This window comes from Manihot esculenta, chromosome 12 (genome assembly GCF_001659605.2).
Source record: "Manihot esculenta cultivar AM560-2 chromosome 12, M.esculenta_v8, whole genome shotgun sequence".
NCBI lineage: Eukaryota > Viridiplantae > Streptophyta > Magnoliopsida > Malpighiales > Euphorbiaceae > Manihot > Manihot esculenta.
Genome location: NC_035172.2, coordinates 31,210,912 through 31,227,002, shown reverse-complemented (window position 1 = coordinate 31,227,002; position 16,091 = coordinate 31,210,912).

The window sequence follows — 16,091 nt, the reverse complement described above, 5'->3', positions numbered from 1 at the left end:
TATGCTTCCTGCGGACATCTGCATAACTCTTTTGCCTGCTCACAGCAGTTCTGATCCTTTCTCTGATAATGGGCACTACTCTGCTGGTGATCTCTACTAGCTCAGGCCATGCCAAGGCCCTTTCTCCAACTTCTTCCCAGCAGACAGGTGACCTGCACTTCCTCCCATACAAAGCTTCATGTGGAGCCATCCCTGTGCTAGCATGATAGCTATTATTGTAGGCAAACTCCACTAAGGGTAGATGCTGCCTCCAAGAACCGCCAAAATCTAGCACACACATTCTGAGCATATCTTCTATTGTCTGGATGGTTGTAATAGTCCAGAAACCGGACCGCTACCGGCGCTAGGATCCAGATCGACTTAAGGTTGCCGGGACCCGTAGCAAGCCTGCTATGCACTCTGTACATCTGGTAGAATCCCATACATGATCAAACATAAACATAAAAACTGAAAACTTTTCTCTATATACCAAGCTTAACCTGAGCATGCTCTGTAACCACTCTGTAAGCGATACTTGCTCTGGTACCACTCTGTAGCTGTAAACATAAAAACCCCTTACTGGAGCCCTCATCAAATGCTCCAGTTGGGTTAACATATCACATGTTAAGCCTGGTTCAACACATCTCATCATAAAACATATAAAAGATCCATGTACAAAGGGATTAACCATACACTAGGGCCAAGCACAATACTATAACTCTATATACAATACATGGCTTTACATTACATAACCTTACTTTACATCATGTCCACTACACTTCTATTACATAAACATAACCATAGCCATGCTCATACTCTTGCTGACTCTGACTTCTCTGGCCCTAAAAACATGGGGTTAAGGGAATGGGGTGAGCTATAAAGCCCAGTGAGCAGAACTATAAAAACTGTAAAACATATGCCATCATGGAATGCATCACATCACAGTAAATCACATAAAGGATGGACTGACTCAAAACTCCCTCTACTCTGTGCCCGGCCCTCGAAGGAGCTCCTCAGGACTTCTGTTACATACATAGCTCTGTGCCCGGCCCTCAAGGGGCTCCTCAGGACTTCTGTTACATGCAATAAAACTAGAGGGCTAATGAGTCGTCCTGTTGTCCATCCACATGTACAATAACCAATGCAATGCGTCATCTTCGTGAACACTAATGCAATACACCCTACTATAAACATGGAATTTGTGATGCATGGAACATGCTAAAACATTCATTTATTTAAAAAAATACAGTTCAGTTCCACTCACCTTTAGCAACTGCTGGGCTAACTCTGGACCAGCTAACTCTGTGGGCTCCTCGGTTCCTCAGGTCCAATCCTACAATGGAGGACTCAAATGAGGTACCAAACCACTCTAACATAACTCTAAACATTCCCCCAAAACCCCCCTAAAACATCATAAACATGCATGGAAAAAGGGCAAAGGAAGGCTGGACAGGGCACCTTCGGCGGCCGAACCCCCCCTCCAGATCCGAAAGTCAGGCACTTTCGGCGGCACCTTCGGCGGCCGAAAGTCTGCTCCAGATCTGAAACTCAACTTTCGGGGGCAAGGTTAGGCGGCCAAACCATGCATCCACAGGCAAGTTCGGCGGCCTTCGGCGGCCGAACCTGTGTTCATCAGAACTCAGCCTCTTATGCATACAAGCCTCACAAACCTTCCAAACCTTCCAAACACCCAAAACATGCATCCAACCTCTCCAAAACATGCATATGCCCTTAACCATGCATATAGGGGCTTAAAAACTAGTCTAAACCCCTACCAACAACCATATACACATAAATATGCATAAAGGGTACATACAACCTATCATGCACAACCATGCAACTCATGCATTCCTAACCCTTTTCCCTTCATAAAACTCATTTAAAACATCATAAAAGCTAAGGATCTACACTTACCTCTTGAAGAACGAGAGGAGAGGCGATCCAAACTTAAAGATCTGGAGAATCCAAGCTCCAAAAGTCTCCAAGCTCCAAAACCATGAGCAAAGCTCACAACTCTTCAAAAAAAAGGTAAAACTCATGAAAACCTTGAGAGATTTGAAGAAACATCATAAAAACAACCAAAGGAGAGCATGAACTCACCTTAGCCCAAGAATGGAGAGAAAACTCCCCCATTTTCTGGACAAGGGGCCTTTTATAGGTGGCCTGGTCAACCATTCCGGCGGCCAAACCTGCTTCCAAAACCTCACCACGTTCGGCGGCCGAACATGGGGTTCGGCGGCCGAAAGAAAGCCACTTTCGGAAGCCTAACGTGCCCCCTAAACTATCCCATGTTCGGCGGCCGAACTTCACTCTCGGCGGCCGAACCTGGCACATGCCTCCTTAGTCTGTTCTTTTCAAAACTCAATTGTCTCTTGCTCAAATCCCTCAAAACATGTAAAAACATTTTAGAAAACCTTGTTTTACCCTTCTAGAAGGCTCCGACATCCGAGATTCCACCAGACGGTAGGAATTCCGATGCCTGAATCTAGCCGGGTATTACAATGGTCCTCTTTGACTGTCCGTCAGTCTGTGGATGGAAAGCAGTGCTAAAATCCAGCCTGGTACCCATAGCATTCTGCAGACTCTGCCAGAACCTAAAGATGAACTGGGGTCCCCTATCTGACACTATTGAAACGGGAGCCCCATGCAGCCTAACCACTTCATCAACAAACACCTGCGCAAATTTGTCCACAAAATAGCCACTCCTGACAGGGATGAAGTGAGCAGATTTGGTCAGTTTGTCCACAATCACCCATATGGAGTCTAGTCTGTTGGACGTTACCGGTAACCCCACCACAAAGTCCATAGCTATATTCTCCCATTTTCACTCTGGAATCGGCAGTGGGTTAAGCATTGCAGCCGACTTCTGATGTTCCAGCTTCACCCTCTGACATACTTCGCAGGCGGACACGAACTGTGCCACTTCTCTTTTCATAGCTGGCCACGAATAAACTTTCTTTAGATCTTGATACATTTTGGTGGCTCCAGGGTGAACACTGTACCTGGCATTATGAGCTTCCCTCATAATGTCTCCCTTTACACTCACATCGTCTGGTACACATAACCTATTCCCATAGCGAAGGATCCCTTTGCTGTCAAATCTAAACTCTTCATTCTTGTCTGACTGAACAGTCCTTGCAATTTTCACTAACTTTGGGTCCTCATGCTATTTCTGAGCCACCTGCTCCAGAAACACGGGTGTCACTCTCATCTTAGCTATCAAAGCACCTGTACTTGACGACTCCAACTGCAGCCCTTCATTAATGAGCTTATAGAATTCCCTCACCACCGGTCTCCTCTCTGCTGCAATATGGGATAGACTGCCAAGTGATTTCCGGCTTAGGGCATCTGCCACAACATTTGCCTTACCCGGATGGTACTGAATCTTGCAATCATAGTCAATGAGCAGTTCTACCCATATTCTCTGCCTCAGGTTCAACTCTCTCTGACTCAATATGTACTGCAAGCTTTTATGATCTGTGAAGATCTCACATTTGACCCCATAAAGGTAATGCCTCCAAATCTTGAGTGCAAAGATCACAGTCGCCATTTCTAGGTCATGTGTAGGATAATTCAACTCATGCTTCTTCAGTTGGCTAGAAGCATAAGCAATTACCCTCTCATTTTGCATCAACACACAACCCAGTCCCACATGGGACGCATCACAAAACACTGTGAAGTCTTCTTTACTGGTAGGCAGAGCTAACACCGGTGCTGACGTCAATCTTTTCTTCAGCTCTTCGAAGCTTTCCTCGCACTGATCAGACCACACAAACCTCTGATTCTTCTTGGTTAATCTGGTCATAGGAGCGGCAACTTTAGAGAAGTCCTAAACGAACCTCCTGTAGTAACCTGCCAAACCCAAAAAGCTTTTGATCTCTGTTACCGTAGTGGGTCTGGGCCAGTTAGCTACAGCTTCTATCTTCTTAGGGTCCGCTTCAATCCCTTTTTCTGATACAACATGCCCCAAGAATGAGATGCTCCTCAACCAAAATTCACACTTGGAGAACTTGGCATACAAGCCGTGCTCCCTCAGGGTCTGTAAAACTAACCTCAGATGATGGGCATCCTCCTCTGCATTCCTGGAATACACTAAGATATCATCAATGAAGACAATAACAAAGTGATCCAGATACTGGCTAAACACTCTGTTCATGAGATCCATGAATGTTGTAGGGGCATTGGTTAGCCCGAACGGCATTACTAGGAACTCATAATGCCCATATCTGGTCCTGAACGCCGTCTTCGGCACATCTTCTTCTCTGATTCTTAGCTGGTAGTACCCGGATCTCAGATCTATCTTGGAGAAACAGCCTGCTCCTGCTAGCTGGTCGAATAGATCGTCGATCCTAGGTAATAGATACTTATTCTTGGTAGTGACTTTTTTCAACTGCCTGTAGTCGATACAAAGTCTCAAGGATCCATCCTTCTTCCTTACAAACAGCACTGGAGCACCCCAAGGTGAGGTACTCGGTCGAATGAATCCCTTTTCTACCAGCTCTTGCAACTGATCCTTTAGCTCCTTCAACTCTGCTGGTGCCATCCTGTAGGGAGGGATAGAGATTGGTCTAGTTCCAAGCATCAATTCTATTTCAAACTCTATCTCCCTAGCAGGTGGTAGTTCTGGAAGCTCGTCTGGAAAGACATCTGGAAACTCTCTGACCACGGGCACTGAGGCGGGCTCCCTAACCTGACTACCAAGCTCTCTCACATGAGCTAGAAACCCCTGACAACCTCTCCTGAGTTACCTAAGAGCCTGTAGGGCTGATATCAGACCTCTAGGCGTACCCCTCTTGTCTCCTTTGAAGACAACCTCTGACCCATCCTGATCTCTAAACCTGACTACCTTGTCTCTGCAGTCCAAGGTAGCACCATGAGCAGATAGCCAATCCATCCCTAGAATGACATCAAAATCCGTCAAGTCTAGAACCAAAAGGTCGGTTGGAAGGCATCTACTCTCAACAAACACTGGACTATACCGGCAGACTGACTCTGCCACTGATGGATCACACTTGGGTCCACTGACCCAGAGGGGACACTCTAACCCAGAGACTATCAAATCCAACCTCTCAACGGCTCTCGGAGCAACAAAAGAATGAGATGCACCAGGGTCCATTAAAGCATACACATTGGAACAACCAATGATGAGATTACCTGACACTACGGTGTTGGATGTGTTCGCCTCCTGCTGTGTCATAGTGAAGATCCGAGCTGGAGCTGATGGACCTTCACCTCGGGAACCTGCTGAAGAATAGGCTGCCCCTCTCCCTCTGCCTCTGCCACTGCCCTAAGTCACGACTGGAGCTACTGGATGAGCCACACTACCAGAAGCTGTCTATTGGGATGGTGCCATAAAAGGTGCCCTAGGACACTCCCGTGCCATGTGTCCCTCCTGCCCACATCTGAAGCAGGCTGTAGTCCCAAACCGACACACTCCCTTGTGTAGCTTACCACACCTCAAACACTCTGCACCATCTGAACCCGAGCTCGAGCCACCACCGAGTCCCAGACCTGATTTCAAGCGATTCCAGAACTTATTCTTCTTTGGCTTTTTGGTGGTGCTACTCCACCTCTTACTGCCTGAAGCTGTTGCACTCATAGAAGTGGGATCTAGCTTTCCCCTGCCTGGGGTGTAACGACCCAAAATCGGACCGCTACCGGCGCTAGGATCCATATCAACTTAAGGTCGCCAGGACCCGTAGCAAGCCTTACATACAACCTGTCATACCTGATGAATCCCATACATGATCATACATTTTCATAAAAAAAATTTAAACTTTCCATCTACCAAGTTTGACCTGTGCATGCACTGAAACTGAATACATAAAAACCCCACACTAGAGCCCTCATCAAATGCTCTAGTTGGGTCGACATTACATACATCAAGCTTGGTTTACATCACATTAATAAAACATTACATAAAGATCATGTATCAAAAGGGATTAACCATAAACTCTAGGGTCAAGCACAATACTAATCCTCAATACAATTCTATACAATACTCTACATTACATTATCTTTTATGTCCACAACTAACTATTACATACATAAAACTTTTACTCTTGCTGACTTCCTGATCTATCCCGAACCTGCAAACCTGGGAGTTAAGGAAAAGGGGTGAGCCACTAGAGCCTAGTGAGCAGAATAGTAAAACAGTATATTAAAATTCATGCTTTCATGAAATGCATCACATCACAAACAAATCACATCAAGGATGGACTTGTCACCAATAGCCCTCTACATATCCAATAGTGCCAGGGGCGTAGAATGGGCCTTGACCTGAACTTTCTCTTAACATAACATAACATAACATTCCAATGTGCTAGGGGCGTAGAATGGGCCTCGACCTGGACTTCCGTACCATACCATATCATATCATATCGAGGACTAATGGATCATCCAACATCCATCCACATCAACATCATAGTATGCAATGCAACATATTCGTGAATTCTAATGCAAACAACCTAGTATATATCATGGCATTCGTGATGCATGAACATGCTCGAAATTTATTTATTTTGAAACATAATGATCCATTCTACTCACCTCAGGCTAACTCTGAAAAGACTCTGAAGCAGCTATCTCACTGCTGGGGTCCTCGGTTCATCGGGTCCGAACCTACACAGGTGGACTCAAATGAGGGACCTAACATACACTAACATAACTCTAAACATCCCCCCAAAAACCCCCTAAAATATCATAAAATATGCATAGAAAACATGCAAAGGACGGTTGAACAGGGCACTTTCTGCGGCAGGTTCGGCGATCGAAAGTCCCTCCAAAGCCGAAACTCAGCCACTTTCGGCGACAGGTTCAGCGACCAAAAGTGGTTCCAGAGCCGAAACTCACCAACCTTCGGGGGCAGGTTCGGCGGCCCAAAATCCCCTCCAGAGCCGAAAGTCCAAACTTTCAGGGGCAGGGTTCGGCAGCTAGAACTGCCTCCTCAAGCAGGTTCGGCAGCCGAACATGGTTTCGGCAGTCGAACCTGGGTCCTCCAATAGGCAGAACCCAAGCCACCAACATGCATCCAGCCACCCAAAACCTTCTAAACTCAAACTTAACCATGCAAAAACATGCATAAACACATTCTAAAACTAACCTATACCCCAACAACATTAACATAGCAACACATTTAATATGCATTTATCCTCAAACTACCATAAACCCTACCACTTTTACAACTAGCCTAATCATGCATCTTTACCCCATAACCCTTCATAACACTTGCTTAAAACATCAAAGACGGTGAGGATCGACGCTTACCTCCTGAAGATCGAGAGAAGGCGTGACCCAACTTGGAGATTTGGGGAAAACAGGTTCTGAAGGTCTCCAAGCTTCACAGCTTCGATTTTGAGCTTAAAAACTTCAAAACAAGATGAAAGCTTGTTAAAAGCTTAAAAGATTTGAAGGTAAACATCAAAACTAACCATGAAAGGGTTTGGACTCACCTCTGCCCGAAAATGGAGAAGGAAACTCAGCCATTTTCGAACATGGGGCCTTTTATAGGTGGCTGGCCAGACCACCTTCGGGGGCCAAAGGTGCTACCTAAACTCCACCATGTTCGGCGGCCGAACATGAGTTTCGGCGGCCGAACCTTGATTTCCTTCCTTGGTGCTTTTCTTTCAAAAACTCAATTTCTTTCTTACTTAAAACCTTAAAACACATGAAAAAATTTTAGAAAAAACATAATTCTACCCTTCTAGAGAGTTTCGACATTCGAGATTCCGCCGGAAGGCAGGAATTCCGATGCCGGGGTCTAGCCAGATATTACATTCTCCCCCCCTTGAGAACATTCGTCCCTGAATGTTCACCAAACAAGCATAACATGGCATAACACACATAAACACATAACAACACATAGATACTAACCTTAAAAGAGATGAGGGTATTGCTGGAGCATAGACTCCCGTGTCTCCCAGGTACATTCTTCTACATTATGGTGATTCCAAAGGACTTTCACCATCGGGATTTCCTTGTTCCTCAGCTTTCTGACCTGTGTGTCTAGGATCCGCATTGGCTGCTCAACATATGTGAGATCTCCTAGGATCTCCACATCAAGCTCACTAAGAACCTTGCCTGGATCTGACACGAACTTTCGTAACATGGAAACATGGAAAACCGGATGGATTCTCTCCATTGAGGCAGGTAGGTCCAGCTTGTACGATAAATTTCGAATCTTTTGCAAGATTTCAAAGGGTCCGATGTATCGTGGAGCTAGCTTACCTTTCTTCCCAAAATGAATCACCCCTTTCATAGGAGACACCTTGAGCAACACCAAATCTCCCTCCTAAAACTCTACATGCTTCCTGCGGACATCTGCATAACTCTTTTGCCTGCTCACAGCAGTTCTGATCCTTTCTCTGATAATTGTTACTACTCTGTTAGTGATCTCTACTAGCTCAGGCCCTGCTAAGGACCGTTCTCCCACTTCTTCCCAGCAGAAAGGTGACCTGCACTTCCTTCCATACAAAGCTTCATATGGAGCCATCCCTATGCTAGCATGATAGCTGTTGTTGTAGGCAAACTCCACCAAAGGTAGATGCTGCCTCCAAGAACCGCCAAAATCTAGCACACACATTCTGAGCATATCTTCAATTGTCTGGATGGTCCTCTCTGACTGCCCGTCAGTCTGTGGATGGAAAGCAGTGCTAAAATCTAGCCTGGTACCCATAGCATTCTGCAGACTCCGCCAAAACCTGGAGGTGAACTGGGGTCCCCTATCTGACACTATTGAAACAGGAGCCCCATGCAGCCTGACCACTTCATCAACAAACACTTGCGCCAATTTATCCACAGAGTAGCCGCTCTTGACAGGGATGAAGTGAGCAGATTTGGTCAGTCTGTCCACAATCACCCATATGGAGTCTAATCTGTTGGACGTTGCCGTTAACCCCACCATGGAATCCATAGCTATTTTCTCCCATTTCCACTCTGGAATCGGTAGTGGGTTAAGCATTCCAGCCAGCTTCTGATGTTCCAACTTCACCCTCTGACATACTTCGCAGGCGGACACGAACTGTGCTACTTCTCTCTTCATAGCTGGCCACCAATAAACTCTCTTCAGATCTTGATACATCTTGGTGGCTCCAGGGTGAACACTGTATCTAGCATTATAAGCTTCCCTCATAATGTCACCTTTCAGACTCACGTCATCTGGTACAAATAATCTACTCCCATAGCCGAGGATCCCCTTGTTGTCAAATCTGAACTCTTCATTCTTGCTTGCTTGGACTACTCTTGCTATCTTCACCAACTCGGGGTCCTCATGCTGTTTCTGAGCCACCTGCTCCAGAAACACGGGTGTCACCCTCATCTGGGCTATCAAAGCACCTGTACCAGTCAACTCCAACTACAACCCTTCATTAATGAGCTTATAGAATTCCCTCACCACCGGTCTCCTCTCTGTTGCGATATGGGATAGACTGCCAAGTGATTTCCAGCTTAGGGCATTTGCCACAACATTTGCCTTACCCGAATGGTACTGAATCTTGCAATCATAGTCACTAAGTAGTTCTACCCATCTTTTCTGCCTCAGGTTCAACTCTCTCTGACTCAAGATGTACTGCAAGCTTTTATGATCAGTGAAGATCTCACATTTAACCCCATACAGGTAATGCCTCCACATCTTGAGTGCAAAGATCACAGCTACCATCTCTAGGTCATGTGTAGGATAATTCAACTCATGCTTCTTCAGCTGCCTAGAAGCATAAGCAATTACCCTCTCATTTTGCATCAGCACACAACCCAGTCCCACACGGGACGCATCACAAAACACTGTAAAGTCTTCATTACTGGTAGGCAGAGCTAACACCGGTGCTGATGTTAACCTTTTCTTTAGCTCTTCAAAGCTTTCTTCACATTGTTCAGACCACACGAACCTCTGATTATTCTTGGTTAATCTGGTCATAGGAGCGGTAATTTTAGAGAAGTCCTGAATGAACCTCCTGTAGTAACCTGCCAAACCCAAAAAGCTCTTGATCTATGTTACTGTAATGGGTCTGGGCCAGTTAGCTACAGCTTCCACCTTCTTGGGGTCCACTTCAATCCCGTTTTCTAATACAACATGCCCCAAGAATGAGATGCTCCTCAACCAGAATTCACACTTGGAGAACTTGGCATACAAGCCATGCTCCCTCAGGGTCTGCAAAACTAACCTCAGATGATGGGCATGCTCCTCTGCATTTCTGGAATACACTAAGATATCATCAATGAAGACAATAACAAAGTGATCCAGATACTGACTGAAAGCTCTGTTCATGAGATCCATGAATGCTGCAGGGGCATTGGTCAGCCCGAACGGCATTACTAGGAACTCATAATGCCCATATCTGGTCCTAAACACCGTCTTCGGCACATCTTCTTCTCTTATTCTCAGCTGGTGGTACCCGGATCTCAGATCTATCTTGGAGAAACAACTTGCTCCTGCTAGCTGGTCAAATAGATCATCGATCCTAGGTAACGGATACTTATTCTTGGTAGTGACTTTGTTCAACTGCCTGTAGTCGATACAAAGTCTCAAGGATCCATCCTTCTTCTTCACAAATAGCACTGGAGCACCCCAAGGTGAGGTACTTGGTTGGATGGAACCCTTGTCTACCAACTCTTGCAACTGCTCCTTTAGCTCCTTCAACACTGCTGGTGCCATCCTGTAGGGAGGGATAGAGATCGGTCTGGTTTCAGGCATCAATTCTATTTCAAACTCTATCTTCCGAGCAGGTGGTAGTCCTGAAAGCTCATTTGGGAAGATATCTGGAAACTCTCTGACCACGGGCACTGAGGCGGGCTCCCTAACCTGACTATCCAGCTCTCTCACATGAGCTAGAAACCCTTGACAACCTCTTTTGAGCAACCTATGAGCTTGTAGGGCTAATATCAGACCTCTAGGCATACCCCTCCCGTCTCCTCTGAAGACAACCTCTGACCCATCCTGATCTCTGAACCTGACTACCTTGTCTCTGCAGTCCAAGGTAGCACCATGAGCAGATAGCCAATCCATCCCTAGAATGAGATCAAAATCCGTCAAATCTAGAACCACAAGGTCGGTTGGAAGGCATCTACTCTCAACAAACACTGGACTATACCGGCAGACTGACTCTGCCACTGATGGATCACACTTGGGTCCACTGACCCAGAGGGGACACTCTAACCCAGAGACTATCAAACCCAACCTCTCAACGGCTCTCGGAGCAACAAAAGAATGAGATGCACCAGGGTCCATTAAAGCATACACATTGGAACAACCAATGATGAGATTACCTGACACTACGGTGTTGGATGTGTTCGCCTCCTGCTGTGTCATAGTGAAGATCCGAGCTGGAGCTGATGGACCTTCACCTCGGGAACCTGCTGAAGAATAGGCTGCCCCTCTCCCTCTGCCTCTGCCACTGCCCTAAGTCACGGCTGGAGCTACTGGATGAGCCACACTACCAGAAGCTGTCTATTGGGATGGTGCCATAAAAGGTGCCCTAGGACACTCCCGTGCCATGTGTCCCTCCTGCCCACATCTGAAGCAGGCTGTAGTCCCAAACCGACACACTCCCTTGTGTAGCTTACCACACCTCAAACACTCTGCACCATCTGAACCCGAGCTCGAGCCACCACCGAGTCCCAGACCTGATTTCAAGCGATTCCAGAACTTATTCTTCTTTGGCTTTTTGGTGGTGCTACTCCACCTCTTACTGCCTGAAGCTGTTGCACTCATAGAAGTGGGATCTAGCTTTCCCCTGCCTGGGGTGTAATGACCCAAAATCGGACCGCTACCGGCGCTAGGATCCATATCAACTTAAGGTCGCCAGGACCCGTAGCAAGCCTTACATATAACCTGTCATACCTGATGAATCCCATACATGATCATACATTTTCATAAAAAAAATTTAAACTTTCCATCTACCAAGCTTGACCTGTGCATGCACTGAAACTGAATACATAAAAACCCCACACTAGAGCCCTCATCAAATGCTCTAGTTGGGTCGACATTACATACATCAAGCTTGGTTTACATCACATTAATAAAACATTACATAAAGATCATGTATCAAAAGGGATTAACCATAAACTCTAGGGTCAAGCACAATACTAATCCTCATTACAATTCTATACAATACTCTACATTACATTACATTATCTTTTATGTCCACAACTAACTATTACATACATAAAACTTTTACTCTTGCTGACTTCCTGATCTATCCCGAACCTGCAAACCTGGGAGTTAAGGAAAAGGGGTGAGCCACTAGAGCCTAGTGAGCAGAATAGTAAAACAGTATATTAAAATTCATGCTTTCATGAAATGCATCACATCACAAACAAATCACATCAAGGATGGACTTGTCACCAATAGCCCTCTACATATCCAATAGTGCCAGGGGCGTAGAATGGGCCTCGACCTGAACTTTCTCTTAACATAACATAACATAACATTCCAATGTGCCAAGGGCGTAGAATGGGCCTCGACCTGGACTTCCGTACCATATCATATCATATCATATCGAGGACTAATGGATCATCCAACATCCATCCACATCAACATCATAGTATGCAATGCAACATATTCGTGAATTCTAATGCAAACAACCTAGTATATATCATGGCATTCGTGATGCATGAACATGCTCGAAATTTATTTATTTTGAAACATAATGATCCATTCTACTCACCTCAGGCTAACTCTGAAAAGACTCTGAAGCAGCTATCTCACTGCTGGGGTCCTCGATTCATCGGGTCCGAACCTACACAGGTGGACTCAAATGAGGGACCTAACATACACTAACATAACTCTAAACATCCCCCCAAAAACCCCCTAAAATATCATAAAATATGCATAGAAAACATGCAAAGGACGGTTGAACAGGGCACTTTCTGCGGCAGGTTCGGCGACCGAAAGTCCCTCCAAAGCCGAAACTCAGCCACTTTCGGCGACAGGTTCGGCGACCAAAAGTGGTTCCAGAGCCGAAACTCACCAACCTTCGGGGGCAGGTTCAACGGCCCAAAATCCCCTCCAGAGCTGAAAGTCCAAACTTTCGGGGGCAGGGTTCGGCAGCTAGAACTGCCTCCTCAAGCAGGTTCGGCAGCCGAACATGGTTTCGGCAGTCGAACCTGGGTCCTCCAGTAGGCAGAACCCAAGCCACCAACATGCATCCAACCACCCAAAACCTTCTAAACTCAAACTAAACCATGCAAAAACATGCATAAACACATTCTAAAACTAACCTATACCCCAACAACATTAACATAGCAACACATTTAATATGCATTTATCCTCAAACTACCATAAACCCTACCACTTTTACAACTAGCCTAATCATGCATCTTTACCCCGTAACCCTTCATAACACTTGCTTAAAACATCAAAGACGGTGAGGATAGACGCTTACCTCCTGAAGATCGAGAGAAGGCGCGACCCAACTTGGAGATTTGAGGAAAACGGGTTCCGGAGGTCTCCAAGCTTCACAGCTTGGATTTTGAGCTTAAAAACTTCAAAACAAGATGAAAGCTTGTTAAAAGCTTAAAAGATTTGAAGGAAAACATCAAAACTAACCATGGAAGGGTTTGGACTCACCTCTGCCTGAAAATTGAGAAGGAAACTCGCCCATTTTCAGACAAGGGGTCTTTTATAGGTGGCTGGTCAGACCACCTTCGGGGGCCAAAAGTGCTCCTTAAACTCCACCATGTTCGGCGGCCGAACATGAGGTTCGGCGGCCGAACCTGAATTTCCTTCCTTTCTTTCACAAACTCAATTTCTTTCTTACTTAAAACCTTAAAACACATGAAAACATTTTAGAAAAAACATAATTCTACCCTTCTAGAGAGTTCGGACATCCGAGATTCCGCTGAAAGGCAGGAATTCCGATGCCGGGGTCTAGCCGGGTATTACATAGGGTCTTTGAACCTGAAGACTGTGCCACAGATTGCTTAACTGTCCCCTGAATGATGGCACTAGCCTCCATCTTCCGTGCTGCATCCACTATAGTGTGGATGCTCTCCCTCTCTGCTGCAAGAATTAGGGAGGAATACCTAGAGTGGAGCCTCATGGTATACCTCCTTGCTTTCTTCTGATCTGTATCATAAGTTTGCTTCACAAACGGCAACAGCTCCAAGAACTTATTCGTAAACTCATCCTCACTCATCTCTTCAGTCTGCCTTAACTGTTCAAACTCAATTATCTTCAATTCCCTTGAGCTATCAGGGAAAGCCCATCTTGCAAATTCATTAGCAAACTCCTCCCAGGTTAAACTGTCCAATCTTGGGTCCACATAGTTTTTAAACCACTCACGGGCCTTTTTGCATTTAAGTGTGAACCCCGCCATCTGAATGGCTCTACAATCATCTGCCCCTAACTCATCTGTAATCATTTTTACTGTCTTCAGGTACTCAAATGGATCATCTCCCGTCTTGAACTTGGGAGCATCCAGCTTCAAATAATCAGTCATCTTAACTATGCTCCCCCCAGATGAGCTAGATTTGGGTACTTGGACTTTAGGAGCTACAGGTTCAGGGGGTGGTGGAGGAGTTGCAACATTCCCTGGATTAGGGTTTGCTACATTTGGATAGAAAGGTAAGGGTGGATACATGGGGTACTGGGGGTATGGTGGATAGAAAGGTGGGTAAAGCATGAAGGATGGATAAGGGTTGAAGCTGGGGTAATCCGATGTACCTCCCATCGAATACCCGGGGCCCTGTGGAAAGGGTTGATATTGGGGTAGTTGAGCAAACCCCGAGGCCTGAGTGCCTCCTTGAGATTCTCCCATGCCCTCTTCAGACATGCTCACACCCAGACTTCCATCCCTTCTCTGGTCAACATCCATTTCATCCCCCTCAGCTGACACTCCTCCTTGAACTGCTCCCCTTCTGCTTGCATCAAAAGACCTTCTAGGGTCCCTTGACACTCTCTCCCTACTAGACCTGCAGGACATTGCCCTTGGCAATGCAGGGGGGCGGGCATCCATGCCCTCGCTTTCTGGTGGGACTCCAGTCAATCTTGCAGATCGACGAGTACCTCTCATTCTGCTTCTGAAAAATAGCACACATCACATAAAACATTAGCATCATATGGTTCATGTGGAAACACATGAACCCGCATCACATACATCACATATCACTAATGCACATGCATGTCATCATGGCATTTCACATCATCATTCAAGGCAGGACTCTACATCCTATCCTAGTGGACATGATTTTCCTTTTGTGCTTGCCCTTCTAGAACATCTATGAGCCCGACACTCTCTAGGTCCGACCATATGAACCTAGGGCTCTGATACCACTCTGTAACAACCCAGAAACCGGACCGCTACCGGCGCTAGGATCCAGATCGACTTAAGGTCGCTGGGACCCATAGCAAGCCTAACATACAACCTATCATACCTGATAAATCCCATACATGATCATACATTTACATAAAAATTTTAAACTTTTTCATCCACCTAGCTTGATCTGTGCATGCACCATAACATTAACAAACAAACCCTATACTAGAGCCCTCATCAAATGCTCTAGTTGGGTCAACATTACATATATCAAGATTGGTTTGACATATTATCATTAGAACATTAACATAAGATCATGTACAAAAGGGATTTAACATTACATTAGGGCCAAGCACAATTCTAAACCTCATAACATTAATGTACAATACTTTACATCACATTACATTTCATTATCTTTCATGTCCACACTAAACTATTACATACATAAAACTTTCACTCTTGCTGACTTCCTGGTCTATCCCGAACCTGCAAACCTGGGGGTTAAGGGAAAGGGGTGAGCTACTAGAGCCCAATGAGCAGAATAGTAAAACAATATATTAAACACATGCTTTCATGAAATGCATCACATCACAAACAAATCACATCAAGGATGGAGTTGTCACCAATAGCCCTCTACATATCCAACTGTGCCAGGGGTGTAGAATGGGCCTCACTAGTCTTTCTCTTAACATAACATAACATAACATTCCAATGTGCCGGGGGCATAGAATGGGCCTCACTGGTCTTTCTCTTGATCTGTGCCAGGGGCGTAGAATGGGCCTCACTGGACTTCCGTATCGTATCATCGTAATCATATCATATCGAGGGCTAATGGGTCATCCAATCCATATCAACATTGTAACG